Source organism: Astyanax mexicanus, chromosome 3 (assembly GCF_023375975.1).
Source record: "Astyanax mexicanus isolate ESR-SI-001 chromosome 3, AstMex3_surface, whole genome shotgun sequence".
Taxonomy (NCBI): domain Eukaryota; kingdom Metazoa; phylum Chordata; class Actinopteri; order Characiformes; family Acestrorhamphidae; genus Astyanax; species Astyanax mexicanus.
Window position 1 is genome coordinate 46,716,778 of NC_064410.1, and position 13,429 is coordinate 46,730,206.

Sequence of the window (13,429 nt, forward strand, 5' to 3'; positions counted from 1 at the left end):
CATCTCTTGGTGCAGCTGTGCAGCTGTAGCTGCAAAAACAGCAAAAACAAACCACTCAACCTTTTTTCACCTCCTCGACCTGAGCATGTACTCGGTGTTGGTGGTGAAGAAAGACATTTATACAAGTATCAATGTGTGCATGTGAGGTGTTTCAGGGACAGATTTGTTCACATTACACACAGATACAGATCACTTACATTTTTGAATGTAAAAAATCAAAATAGCCAAATCTGATCTGAGCAAAAAATCGGATTTGAGCAATGTAGTAATGAAAACTTGTAATGTGAACATAGCCATAAACCTTCAGATTCTCTTCTTGACTTTCTATTTGTATCTGTTCATTACAGAATTACAGATTTTCTGTTCTTTACAGAATTACGTGCATATTCATATTCGGTTACAGCCCTAATACGGATTAAAAGGGCTCTTCCATCAACAGCAAATGGACAGATTAATTGGATGACTATGCTGTTCAAATGAAACCCCTACGCCTCGATTTTTGCCAAAGAAATTATAAATGCTCCAAAAGCATTACTTGGTTATTGAGTGTTAAGCTCAAAGCATTTTCTCTTAAAGAAAGAACTGTCTCTGTGACACGTTTCTCAAAGCCTATATAATTATTTATATGACAACACTTGGAAAAGCAAACATGCTGTGACACGGTACTCCATCACTCTGACACGGCTGGTCAGTGATGTCATTACAAGCATGCTTGTCTTGACCACTCCTGTACGTCAGAGCTCACTGTTATTTATGGATTGGGTAGTAATGTTTTAGCTTTAGGGTTATGTTTAACAAACCAGGTCTAGACACACAGCTTTTTTTATTATCGTGGTATAAAGATATTTTATGAGGGGGAGCTCTTGAAGTTGCACTATATGTCCAAATACAGTGTTTGTTTTTACCCTCAATGCCCACAATAACTGCAGTTTTCTCAGAATTGCCATCAGTTTCATAGCCCCTTTAATAGAGCCCTGTGGGACTTAACTGTCACCAAACAGTTCAACTTTTATCATTTGTAGTGGTTTCTGCATTCAAAAAATTGTGTTTAACATATTTATAACATTAGTGCTCAAAATATTTGCCTTTTGTGTCTTTTGCTGTCACAAATGTGCAAAGGCACACACAGCTCTTATCTAGTCACTATAGTAAAGTATTGGCAATAGGCAGAACTCTCTTGAGAAGATAAGTATGAACCTATTGGATTGGCACATGCCAGAAGTACATTGCAAAAAACTAAATCTAAGCATGTTAAATTTTCTAAATTTAAGGCAATAAATCTTATTTTCTTCTCTGATGAGACTTTTTCCTCACTAAGCATTGTAAGTGTTTTTTAGGGATGATTATCTTAATCATTCTTACTTAGAATTTGTACCTTATTTTACGTAATTTGTAATCAAAATAAGCACAATCAAGCAGCAATCAAGTTATTCTGATTCTTGTCTCCAAAAACAGTGACTTTTTTGCTTGATTTAAGTGTTACTTCACTCATTTTAAAACTTTGCCATTGCTTTGTTGTAAGAAATCTTACTAAGAAAATTTTGCTTACCCCATTGGCCGATTTTTTTGCTTAATATACATATATTTGTCTTAATTTGCATATATTTTGTCTAGTTATAGATTTTTTTGCAGTGTATAAAGCACACATTATTAATCTGTGGGGCAGTGGAACTGTGTTCTCTGGAATGATGGTGATCCATCCAATAATTTTAGGACAAGTTGGGGATGAACAAGTTGGCATGGGCATAATCCAACATCCAGATCTCATTAACTAACATTCATGTCGCAAATCACAATCTTTCCTGGACTTTTACTCCAACAAAAGCTGGATGAACTCTTTCAAATACCCTTATATGATAAATATATCCCAATACTTTTGCCCATATAGTGTTAATTAATATATTGCTGTTAATTAGATTAAAATAAGTTGTTGTCCTATTTAAAGCAAAATACTTTTCCCTTTACTCTAGTTGTTTATTTGTAAGGTTCTGTGTGAGGTTGGCTGTTCTGGTAAAGAATGTTCTGGACGAGAGGATGGAGCTGTGGAGACCAGAGTGGTTTCTGTCATGAAGAGCTGGAATGCTAAAGCAGGCCCAGATGAATGACTCACCATGGATACAGAGTAACACTGCTGGAGTAACTTGTGTACACAGCGTACTGTGCATGTTCTACACAATGAAAAGAAGCATGGTTCTAAATGAGGTACCCTGGGCATGGGCACAGAGTTTTTTTTTTAAGGACTGAAATATGATGAGGTGTGTAACGAACTGGCTGGATTCATAAGTATTATGTGTCTTTCATAAGCAGAGCCTATTCATGTGCAGTATTTCATTGTGCTGATCCTATGTAAGGATTGATTCTTTGTTGAGACTGTACTAATTGATTTAGTTTATATAGACAATTCAGCAAATGAATCAAATTATGCACCACGGTGCAAGAAAAATAGTAATTCATCATTTGATACATTTGGTCACTTTCTCATTTTTTTTCCAAAGTAAAACTTTACTAAAGATGAAAAAATGTTCCAGATTCAGAAGGAGGTTAATTTGATCACTTTCACTCTCAAACTATTCTCTGAGAACTAACACCACCAAAGAGTAAAATTACAGCACACAAATCTGCTTTAAATACATACAGTATTTAATGAATGCCTGTGAGTGACCCAACCAATTCCAGGTTAAACAAACTGTGATTATCCAGGCTTGCGATATAGAGAAGGTCCCTTCATTTGAGGTTCGCTGCGCACAATATAAATTCAAGAGGAGACCTGAAGCCCCAGGACCACTGAGAATTATTAATGTATACTGGAACCATATGAGCGCGCTCTCGCTGCGTTGTTGTGAGGAGACATATTTGTATAAGTGATGACAGCTAGAAGAAGAGACATGCTGACCCGCAGCACAGAGCGCCGGCGACAGTCCAACAATACAACATGCTGCCCGCATCAGAAGCACATGCTCAGCAGAACGCCACTGCTCGATCGCCGCAGTGGGTGTTAGTCTGGGTCATATTTGGATCTCGCAGCTCTCGGGCCTAACTTATTTCTAATTGAAAAAAGGTACCTGCTCTATTAGGTCTCGCAGGGTTTCTTTCAGCACCTTCCTGAGGCGAAGTGAAGGAAGCACATGTATATAACACGCTCCCTCTCTCACACACGTGCATGTGCGCATGCATGCAGACTTGCGTAGGCATGAACACATATGCACAGAGTCACCACAGAGCTCCCCAAAGTACCAAACCATAAAATAAATGCACATACCAGAACAAGGCTCACCTTATTTTACTGCTGCGGATTTTTGCAGGCTATTAAGCACAATGCAAACACGCAGATGTATATGCACACACTATATAAATACACACATTTTCATAATGTAGAAATACTGTACACAAACAGTCAACACTGTCACACTCTAGCACATGTAACGAGCATCATACAGGTGTTGCATAGCATGCTGGGAAACCTGAACCTTTCACATCGGTGTGGAGTGCCAGGCCCGCAGGCCACCATATCTCCATAAGACCAGCGCAAATGGAGTGCTGAAAGCTTGTGTTGATATTTGATTTTATACATGACATTATTATTTCAGAGATGTTTTCCTGAGCTTCATTAGTTTCCTCACACCTTAGGCAGAAACAGCTATGTGTTCAGCAACATGTGCTCACCGTACGTGTGCTACGACTTTGCATGTTTTTTCTAAAGTCCCTCCTTCCTTAAGACCTAATAATGCTTCTCAGTTTGTAACTCTAAAGATACAGTTTCTGATAGGTATATAGATATACGATCTGTAACTGAAATAAATTGGACAATGAATCAAAATGACGTCCAGGAAACAGCTCATCGTATCGTATTTATTGATTGGGCTACTAAATTACTTTAAATTAAAGGTTTAAGTTAAATATCTTAGTCTAAACACAGGAATTCAAAGGCATTCTGAGTCATTAGGGCGTAGCTGGTCATTGTATATGTGTATGACCATATGTATAAGTATAGGCATGTCTACATCTAGGGCAAAAAAGAATTAACAACACAAAGCAGGCTAACTACAGTATATGGACAACTCTTAAAGCTTTTTGAAAACTCTAAATTATTGTAGAGGTGATTCATTCAAAGAGTTTAAAGGACTTTAGTAATCTTTATGGTTCATTAGTTTAGTGAATAGGATTTCATATGTCGACTCTTGGAACATGTTAAGATGACTAAAACCCCAAAATGCGCACCCGTGAGTGTAAATCTAATTTGGAACCCAATGCAAATATGGACCTCTTAAAATCTACTAAAGTAGAACATATGTACACAATTTAGCACAACTGAAGACAAAGCAGTGAAAACTTTTCCTCCTTTCTACTGCTAGCTGCTAGCACTGACAGCTGCATTTATAGGAAATAACAAAAAATGTATTTTAAAAGGCTTCCAATTGGTGCAATCTTCTACATCTTCTAAATATTATACTTTATTTGACTCATAGGAAGCTTATCTTAGCTCAGGGGTGTCCAATCTTGTTCACAAAGGGCCGGTGTGGCCACAGGATTTCATTCTAAACAACCAGAAACACACCCTGTTACACTTGTCTAATAAGTTTGTCAGTCTTCAGAAAACACATGACATGTGGTTTTGCTTGGCTGGAATAAAAATTTGATGCCACACCAGCCCTTTTTGGATAAGAGTGGATACCCCTATATTAGACTTTGGCTCTCCATTACTGGTAGACTTGCTGGTAAAAACTAGCTATTTGGTGGATATTCACAATTATTAAAATTTAGGGAGAAAAAGTGCATGAAATGAATAATTCTTTCTAGGTTGCAGGATGTTCTGTAATCCCCCCATCCAGAGTGGTTGCATTATGATGCCATTCACGCCAAGGTGGAGTAAGAGTATTTTAGTAAGATTTTGGGTGATGAGCACTGTCTAACATTTAAATGTACAATCTTTTATTGGTGTTCAGTTAGGTTGAGATATGGAAACTATGAAAGCTATACATATGATTTCTATTATCTTTATACTCATCAAACCAGTATATTCCTAAAAAGACACCATTTACATCATGTTGATTTACACTAATTTAACATTTTGTTGTATGCTATCAGTGTAGTCAGTTAAGAATTTCAGTTTAAGCCATTCAAGCAGTCAACCACAGATCTGTGAACCACTCAGGAAAGGTCTTGCAATAGTAAATGATCAGTAAACTGACTCTGTAACCTCATTCATCTTCTCTCAATTGGAATTAAAGACTGTACGGAAGTTCAGAATGGTGCTTATGATCGTGGTTTATTAAAGAATATCATTCTTTAGCTCATACATGCCAAGAACCAGGCCTACGGGTCTAGGAACACCAGTCTGCAGAGCCACTGTTCAACATGGCAGTTAAAACTAGAAACTCCAGATACTTTTCCAAAAACATCTTCAAGGCTCCCCCCCCAGAGTCTCACTAGCTTCAGATGGAAAAGCCCCCTGGTTCCATCAGTCAACCAGCTAAATCAGTTTTACTGCTGTTTTCATCTATAGTCTTCTCCTCACTGTTTTTTTATTACTCTGGTTCAGTTTCAGTGGGTTCCCCCACTCTACATTACTCCTATGGTCTGCACTGATTTCCCTTCCAGTCCCGCAGTGCCTTCACCCTCTTTCCTTGTTGGCAAAACTGAAGAGTTCACAAGCTTTTCATAACACAGACCATCAGGAAAGCAGCTGGACACAATGTGTTTCCCCTGGCATTTTGAGGCACTGTGCGGAGCAGTTAGCTCCCATATTCAAACCATTTTCAACCCCTCCCTGTGCAACTATGCAAAGTTCCTACTTGTTTTATGGTACCTGCCATTGTCCTTATTCCCCAACGAGACAAAATAAACAACATCAGCAACTGCAGGCCAGTATCCCTGACACTGGTGATTATGAAACCCTTCAAAGCTTTGGCCTACCTCAAATGTGTCACAAACCCCTTTCTGGAATCTCTACAGTTTGCCTACAGGGCGAATCAATCTGTCAGGGATGTGGTCAATATGTGCTTCCACCATGTCCTGAAACATCTGGACTCCACCATACATATGCCAGGATCTTGTTCATGAACTTCGGCTCTGCTTTACGCTATCCTTCCGGAGCTGCTCTACATTAAATTTTCTTAACCTTGCCATACACCTTACCCTCAAACTTGTCAATGGATCTCCGATTTCTCGACAGCGAAAAGGCAGTATGTATGGCTGGGATCCCAGCTCTCTGAAGCTTTGTCCAGAAGCGCACGCATCCCTCGAGTCTCTTCAAGTCTGTTCTCACTATACATTAATCACTATTGTTCCAAAGAACAATCCATCACTTTGCTGAGGTTTGGGGATGACAGCTATGGTAGGCCTTCAGCAATCCACAAGAGGAGGTGGGCTGCTTATGTCATGATGTACAAAGAGATGAATGTAACCCTTTGTAAAGAGAACTCTACTTGCCTTCTCATGGAAATACAGTGAATGGCAGGACAGTTTTAATACAAGGCAACTTCAAAGCAAGGCAACGTTATAGCAGAGGGGACATGATAGGCCTGATAGTTGGGGACAGGTGGATTTAGTACTCAAAGTTGTGTGAGCATTCCCAACATTCTTCCATCCACAGTGTCAAAGGTGTACCAGATATACACCATAGAAAGAAAAAAAGTTCAAATTTTTAAGGTTTGTGGAAGATCCAGCTTTAGTGGGCCTTTAACAACACTCATAATAATGTGTGCTGCTTTATATCATGATGTACACAGATTTTTTTTTTTTTTTTATAAAATTTTATTTCAAATTTTTCCCATTTTCTCCCCAATTTACACGGCCAATTACCCAACCCACTCATTAGGACTCCCCCTATCACAAGTAATGCCCCAACACACCAGGAGAGCGAAGACTAACACATGCTTCCTCCGATACATGTGAAGTCAGCCACCACTTCTTTTCGAGCTGCTGCTGATGCAGCATTGCCGAGCAGCCAGTTTGCTCGGAGGAAAGTACAGCGGCTCGGCTCCAGTACATCAGCTCACAGAAGCCCTGTGCTGCAGACATCACCCTAGGAGTGATGTGGGGAGAGAGCGCCATCTACCCTTCTGGCCCAATTTTGCTCCCTCTGAACGCCGGCAGCTTGATGGCAAAGCTGCATGAGCGGGGGTTCGAACCTGCTCATAGTGGCAGCGCTTTAGACCGCTGGACCACTTGGCGCCAATGTACACAGAATTAGTATAAATCTTTATAAACAGATACCTGGTTGTCCAAGACAATGCTTGCAAGAAATGTGCAACACTGCATAACCCATGTTTCTAATAATATTACTCTACTGTGTCTGTCTAGATGCCTTGTATCTCTAAGCATGCCCAGTAATGCTTGGTCTGTAGTGGTGACACAAAGCTCAGTTTGCTAAAATGAGAAATACAAATAGCATTTTGTAAAGTCATAAAAGAAACTAAGGTTAATTTTATGTTGATGAAATATGTGAAGAAGTGTAAATAACCTTTAAATCTTTTTAAATAGCCTCCACATAATGTAATAAATAGAAGGAATCTTTAAATTGGTATGAAACCACTTACTTGGCTGGCCAGATTATGATCACCATAGACGAGAAACGCAGTGAGAGCTGAAATGAAAATGTCTGGCTTTTAGGTTTTTTGCACAAAACGATGTACTGAGAGCAAGCAGGGACATTAGTTAATGATCTAGAATCATTTGCAGGGATGCACATCTTCTTTCAGCTAAGCTGAATTTCCAGGACATGGAGATGCTTCAGGTGTTTCCCGTACAGATGTGAAGTTCAGAGGTGAACTCCTCTTAACAACAGCTGTGCCGACAGCTGACGTCACAGAGGAAGAGGTGAGGCGAATGTCTGTGTTCCTGAACTTTTTTTCTCCTGCGTTTTCCCTTTAATTTTGTAGTGAACTGAAGCGAAAAGTCTTCAACAGCACTTCCACTCTCTATCTGGTGGGTAATTACCAAATCCCTGGAAGCACTGCAGATACATGAGGGCTTGGTTTCCTGTGCTTACAGGACCTTGTCTGCTGAGTGAATTTCAGCCAGTAGTAAGTGACTGGTAATTGTTGCTGGACCAACAACAGAGTCATTTAGAGGTCACTGGCCCGTGGTAATTGAGTTCTATTATCTTTATTTGGATGAGTGAGAGCAAACAAAGCTGTCAAAGAAAAGCGGTGAACAATGGACATCAACCCCACAACTGTCTGGGGCAGAAACACAAGCCTTGCATAAACCCTGGCTGTTTGGTCTGTATGAAGATTTTACATGGAAAATAGCGAGGGAGCTATTTTAGTCATGGCCGTCAGCATTTTCAGAGCCAACAAACTTTTTCTTTGAGTTGGAGTTGAAGAGCAGAGGTGATCTTAGGTTTGAAGCTCAGTGTGGGAGAAGGTTTGCACAGCGAGATGATACTGAGAGGATCCCTTTTGAATTTTCCATATTTCTAGAAATAAATTATTAATATTATTATTATTATTATTATTATTAAGTCTTCATCACATTTTAAACATACTAAATATGTGTCATGCCTGACTGTAAACAGGCAGAGAGAAAATAAGAGACACTGCTGGGATGTAGAACGAAGCAGTAAAATTTATTGAAATAAACAAAATAAACAATATAAAAGAGGACTAGAGCAACACACTAAAGTAGGGCAAATCTGAAAACAAATATAAACACTGACAAAGTAAACGAGACTGGGCCAAAAGAAACAGGGACTAAGGAATAAGTGGAACGGCCAAAACAATAAAACCAGGAAGTAGTAAGGGGAATGGGGAAAAACAAAGAGAGAACTAGACTACAAAATAGCAAACAGAAAACTACTAAGCAGAGCTTAGGAAAATGGCTAGACTAAGAAAGTAAACAGGGCAAACAAACAAAACAAGAAATAAAACAGGGATACTTAGGCCGGGAGGAGTCCAAGGAAAAAACAGGAACTAGGGAAGACAGGCTTGGGAGATAGAACGCTTTGTAGTGTAGCAAACAGGCTGGAACCACAAGGAACCACAGACCATGAGAGCAACCAATACTCAGCAACAGCAGAGAGGAGCAGCGTGCTTATAAGCAACTCTGCCCAGGTGAAGCTGATCTCTAATCAGGGCTGGATGACTGCATGAGCGTGCCCTGATTAGAGGAAGTCCATATATGGGCATGGAGTGCCTCTCAGAGTTTGTGTGTGTGTGTGTGTGTGTGTGTGTGTGTGTGTGTGTGTGTGTGTGTGTGTGTGTGTGTGTGCGCTCTAATTAGGGGAAGTCCTTATTTGGGCATAGGGTGCTTGGCTTGGCTGGCCTGACAATATGTTCTAAAAGTTTTAAAAGTAGACAAGGGAAAACAATTAAAAAATATTACAAATTATATTACAAAAATATTAGAATTAGTCATTTATTAATTCATATCTGTACATATGTAATCTTGTATGTGGATATTTAGGGTAAGCAGACACTTTGAAATTGAATTTAGAGTAAGGTGCTTTAAATCAATAGGACAACAATCAGATGTGAGTGGACATCCTTTTTATTAAAAGAACAGAGATCTACACAGAACAGAGCAGGTACATTTTTCTTTCAAAATTTTGGATGGTAATTTTAGATGCTTGAATTGTGTTGCTTGCAACAATATGATTACACAGGACTGTTATGTACATCCACAAACACAGGAGAAGTTCAAAATCAGGGGTAGGATAGCATGTCTGTCCACCTTTGTGGTTTATTTGTTAGTATGCCCTTGTGGCCTTCTCTATGTAGGAAAAACAAAACGACAATTAAAGACAAGGATTTGTGAACATAAATGTACAATCAGAAAAAAGATGAAAAATCCCCAGTAGCTAGACATTTCAATAATGCTGGACATGATTCTAACTCTCTACGTTTCATGGGTTTAGAAATTGTAAAATCTTCACCTAGAGGTGGGAATCGGGAGCAGCGTCTCCTACAGAGAGAGGCTTGGTACATTTTTAAACTAAATACAGTAAATCCAAAAGGCATGAATGAAGATTTTTCTTTGAGTTGTTTTCTTTAATTTATTTTTTGTTTTTGTGCATGTGGATCTTTAAGATACTGTTATTTGATTTTGAGTAGGATATAATTTTATAAGATTGTGATTAGTATTTTTCCATGAAATTGTGATTATTATTATTATTGTTTTTAAAGTATTTGGTTTTTCAATAATTGTTTTTGTTATTTTCTTTTCTCATTTCTGCACATCATTGATGTTTGTATATTTATTATATATTTTTGTGTAAAATAACATGTAATACTGTGGACTCTGTAATGACGTAGCTAAGTGGGGCGGGGTGTACACACCTGGTTGATCCATTTAGCAGCGGGTCTGGTGTTTGGAGAGCACGCTGAGGAAGGCCTAAGGGCCGAAACGTTCGTTTTTTCTGTGAGTCTAATAAATACACTTGGATATTATACGAGTGCTGTCCGGTCCTCTTCAATTTTGGATTATTGTCTGCGGATTCAGCACGTGAGAAGCATTTGGGAGTGCAGCCTGTTTTTTGACTTTTTTTTTAAGAACAGAGATCTGTCTGATCTTCTCAGCACATGTTTGTGGAAATGTATCATAGCACAAACCGAGGAGCTTTATAAAGAGCTGTTGATGCTCCTTAGGATTAAAAAGGTTACAAAATCATCTCTAAGTCAGACAGCTAACACCACGATCAGACAGATTGTGTACAAATGAAGGAAATTCAAGACTGTTATTACTTTCCACAGGAATGATTGACCGATCATGCCAAGAGCAAGAAGTGTGATAGTCTCTGAGGTCACAATTAAAACCAACATTTAACCAACAAATTCTGAAGAACAATGTCTCTTGAGAACATGGGTCATGCAGCAAGACAATGACTCAAAGCATATAATTTGATCTACCAAAAATGCTTAAAGAAGAATAAAGTTCATGTTTTGTAATGATCAAGTCATTTCAAAACAAGTCCTGACATTAATCTAATAAAAATGCATTGAAAGGGTGTGTAATACTGGATTGTTTTCCTTCATTAAGCAATTGGTTTTTTATCTAATGAGGAATTTTTTGATGAAGTGTCAAATGTAGGCAAAAAAAATAAAAGATGGGTTATAAATTATTTCACAAACTTTCAAGCACCGCTGTCATTCAGCTATGATATCACGTATTTACAGCCTCTTTACACAATGAAGGTTGTGTTAAAGGTAATATACCCAGGTTTTACTTATTTTCTTATTTGTTGGTTTGATTTTATAAATATGCCAGACATTAATAGCCCTCCAAAACAGGTTAACAACACCACACTGTATCACATGTCTGTATCTACTGAAGGATTATGTTCTTATGTTCATGTTCTTATTTTCCAAAGTCATTGTTTAGTTTTGAACACAAAGGTTGTTTGAAGGTCATAATGTACACAGGCCATTTTAGCTCATTTGGTGTATTAATAATGTTGACAGACTAATTATTTGCAGTATACTGAGATTAATATCGCTGCAGCAGAATAAAGAGTTCATGTAGATTAATATTTAGATGTAAAGAGAAAAAGGGGAGCACATGTATTCTCCTCATATTCTCGTCAGTGGAAAAAGAGAAGGCAGGGAGCCAAGTCTCTATCGAGCCCTAATTATGGATCCCAGATGAGGGGAAACTACAGGAAAACCCTGGATGCATTCTCTCATTACATGGCCACATTTGGCAGACACTTCTACCACTGTAGCACCGATTTCTCCACTCCTTAAACTCCTTTCTCTCGGTTGATTGATAATTATGTACATAAAAAAAAAAGATATTGTGTTGGAAGATATTAGAGGGAGGCGACGCCTGTTGATATATTAAACATTAAGTATATTCCCACCAAGAACAGACAGCACATGCGGACTAGGTGTAGCATATAATCTGGCGGCTACTACAAAGATTTTTATTCATGGAGGTAAAAAATGTCTGACATCTGCAAGCTTTTACCTCTGTGATACACTCTTTAAACATGATTCTTAAAGGTTTTTGAATTAGGGTAACAGTTCTGAAAAATCAAAGAACTATTAAGATGCTTAAATAGTTCTTTCTTTAGATTGACCCTATAGAGAACATTTAGAAAATAGGATATTCTATAGGATATTTATAGGATAGGATAAAATAGGATATTTTAGTGCTAACTAAAACCACATTTAAATGTTAAAATGTTTAGGAGAATAGGAGTACTCAATAGGTGAAATCTGATCCGGGGTTGGACCTAAATCAACTTTTATTTTACTTGGGGATACATTGAGCATGACTCTCATTTACAATGTTGCCGAGCATTTACAGCATCAAAGGGATTAAAAACCTTTAATAAGAAATTTTAAATAATATGGAATAAAATAGAAAACAATTAAAAAATAAAATAAATACTTATTTTAAATCAACATTTAACATATATGAATAATATATATATATGTAAAATAGAAAATTCTAAAAGACTATGAAAAAACAAACTGACACATAAAAAGATAATAGTAAAGTAAAATGATAAGAATGATAAGAAATTATAAAATTAATAAAAATGAACTAAGAACATAAGAATCAGAATATGATAATAAAATATATTATAATAAAAAAAATAATAATAATAAAAAATAACTGTAAAAATATATAATAAATAAATAAATAATACAAATCTGATGGGGAATCCAAAACCCAAGTATACATTCTAAGAGATTCATTCTTAGTTTAAAAGTGAACATGGCAAGACCGTCCTCTGGAGCAGATACATGTAAATCTGTTACCACCATTCCTAATGCCAGGCTTTGGCTAGAGGGGTATAAAGCAGTGGAACCGTGTTCTCTGGAATGATGTTGCTCCATCCAGTATTTTAGGGAAGAGTTGTGGAGTTGGGGATGAGGTTGGGGGTGTTCATCCAATACCCTGACCTTACTAACATTTAAATGTAATTAAACCTAATCAAACTGATTCATTAAATAAAATCCTCACAGTAGTGCCATTCAAGTGATCATTTATTAATCATAATGGACTTAATGTGTGCCAAGAAAACATTCCCTATACCTTTATACCAGTACACAACCTCCACCAGCCTGGACTGTATACACAAGTCAATAGAGTCAATAGATTCACACTGTTGAAGCCAAAATCTGTTTATCTCAGTGGTCTGGCACCAATTTTCCAGGCTTCAGGTACTCAGTTTTGCTGAGCCTATATGCCAGTGTCCTCAGCTTTCTGTTCTTGGCTTATAGAGGAGATCAGATGTGGTCAGATGTGGTCATCTGATGTTTTAGACCAACTTCTTTACGGTTCACTTTCTTGTGCATTCTAAACATTTGAGTAAGTCCATTCATTGACCTCTCTCGCCATCTACAGAACTGTCCCTCACTGAAATATTTTTTTATTTATTGTACCATTCTCTGGAAACTCTAGAGATCAGCAGATTTATAAATACTAAGACTAACTAATCTGGCACGAACAATTAAGCCACACTCATAATCACATAATACTA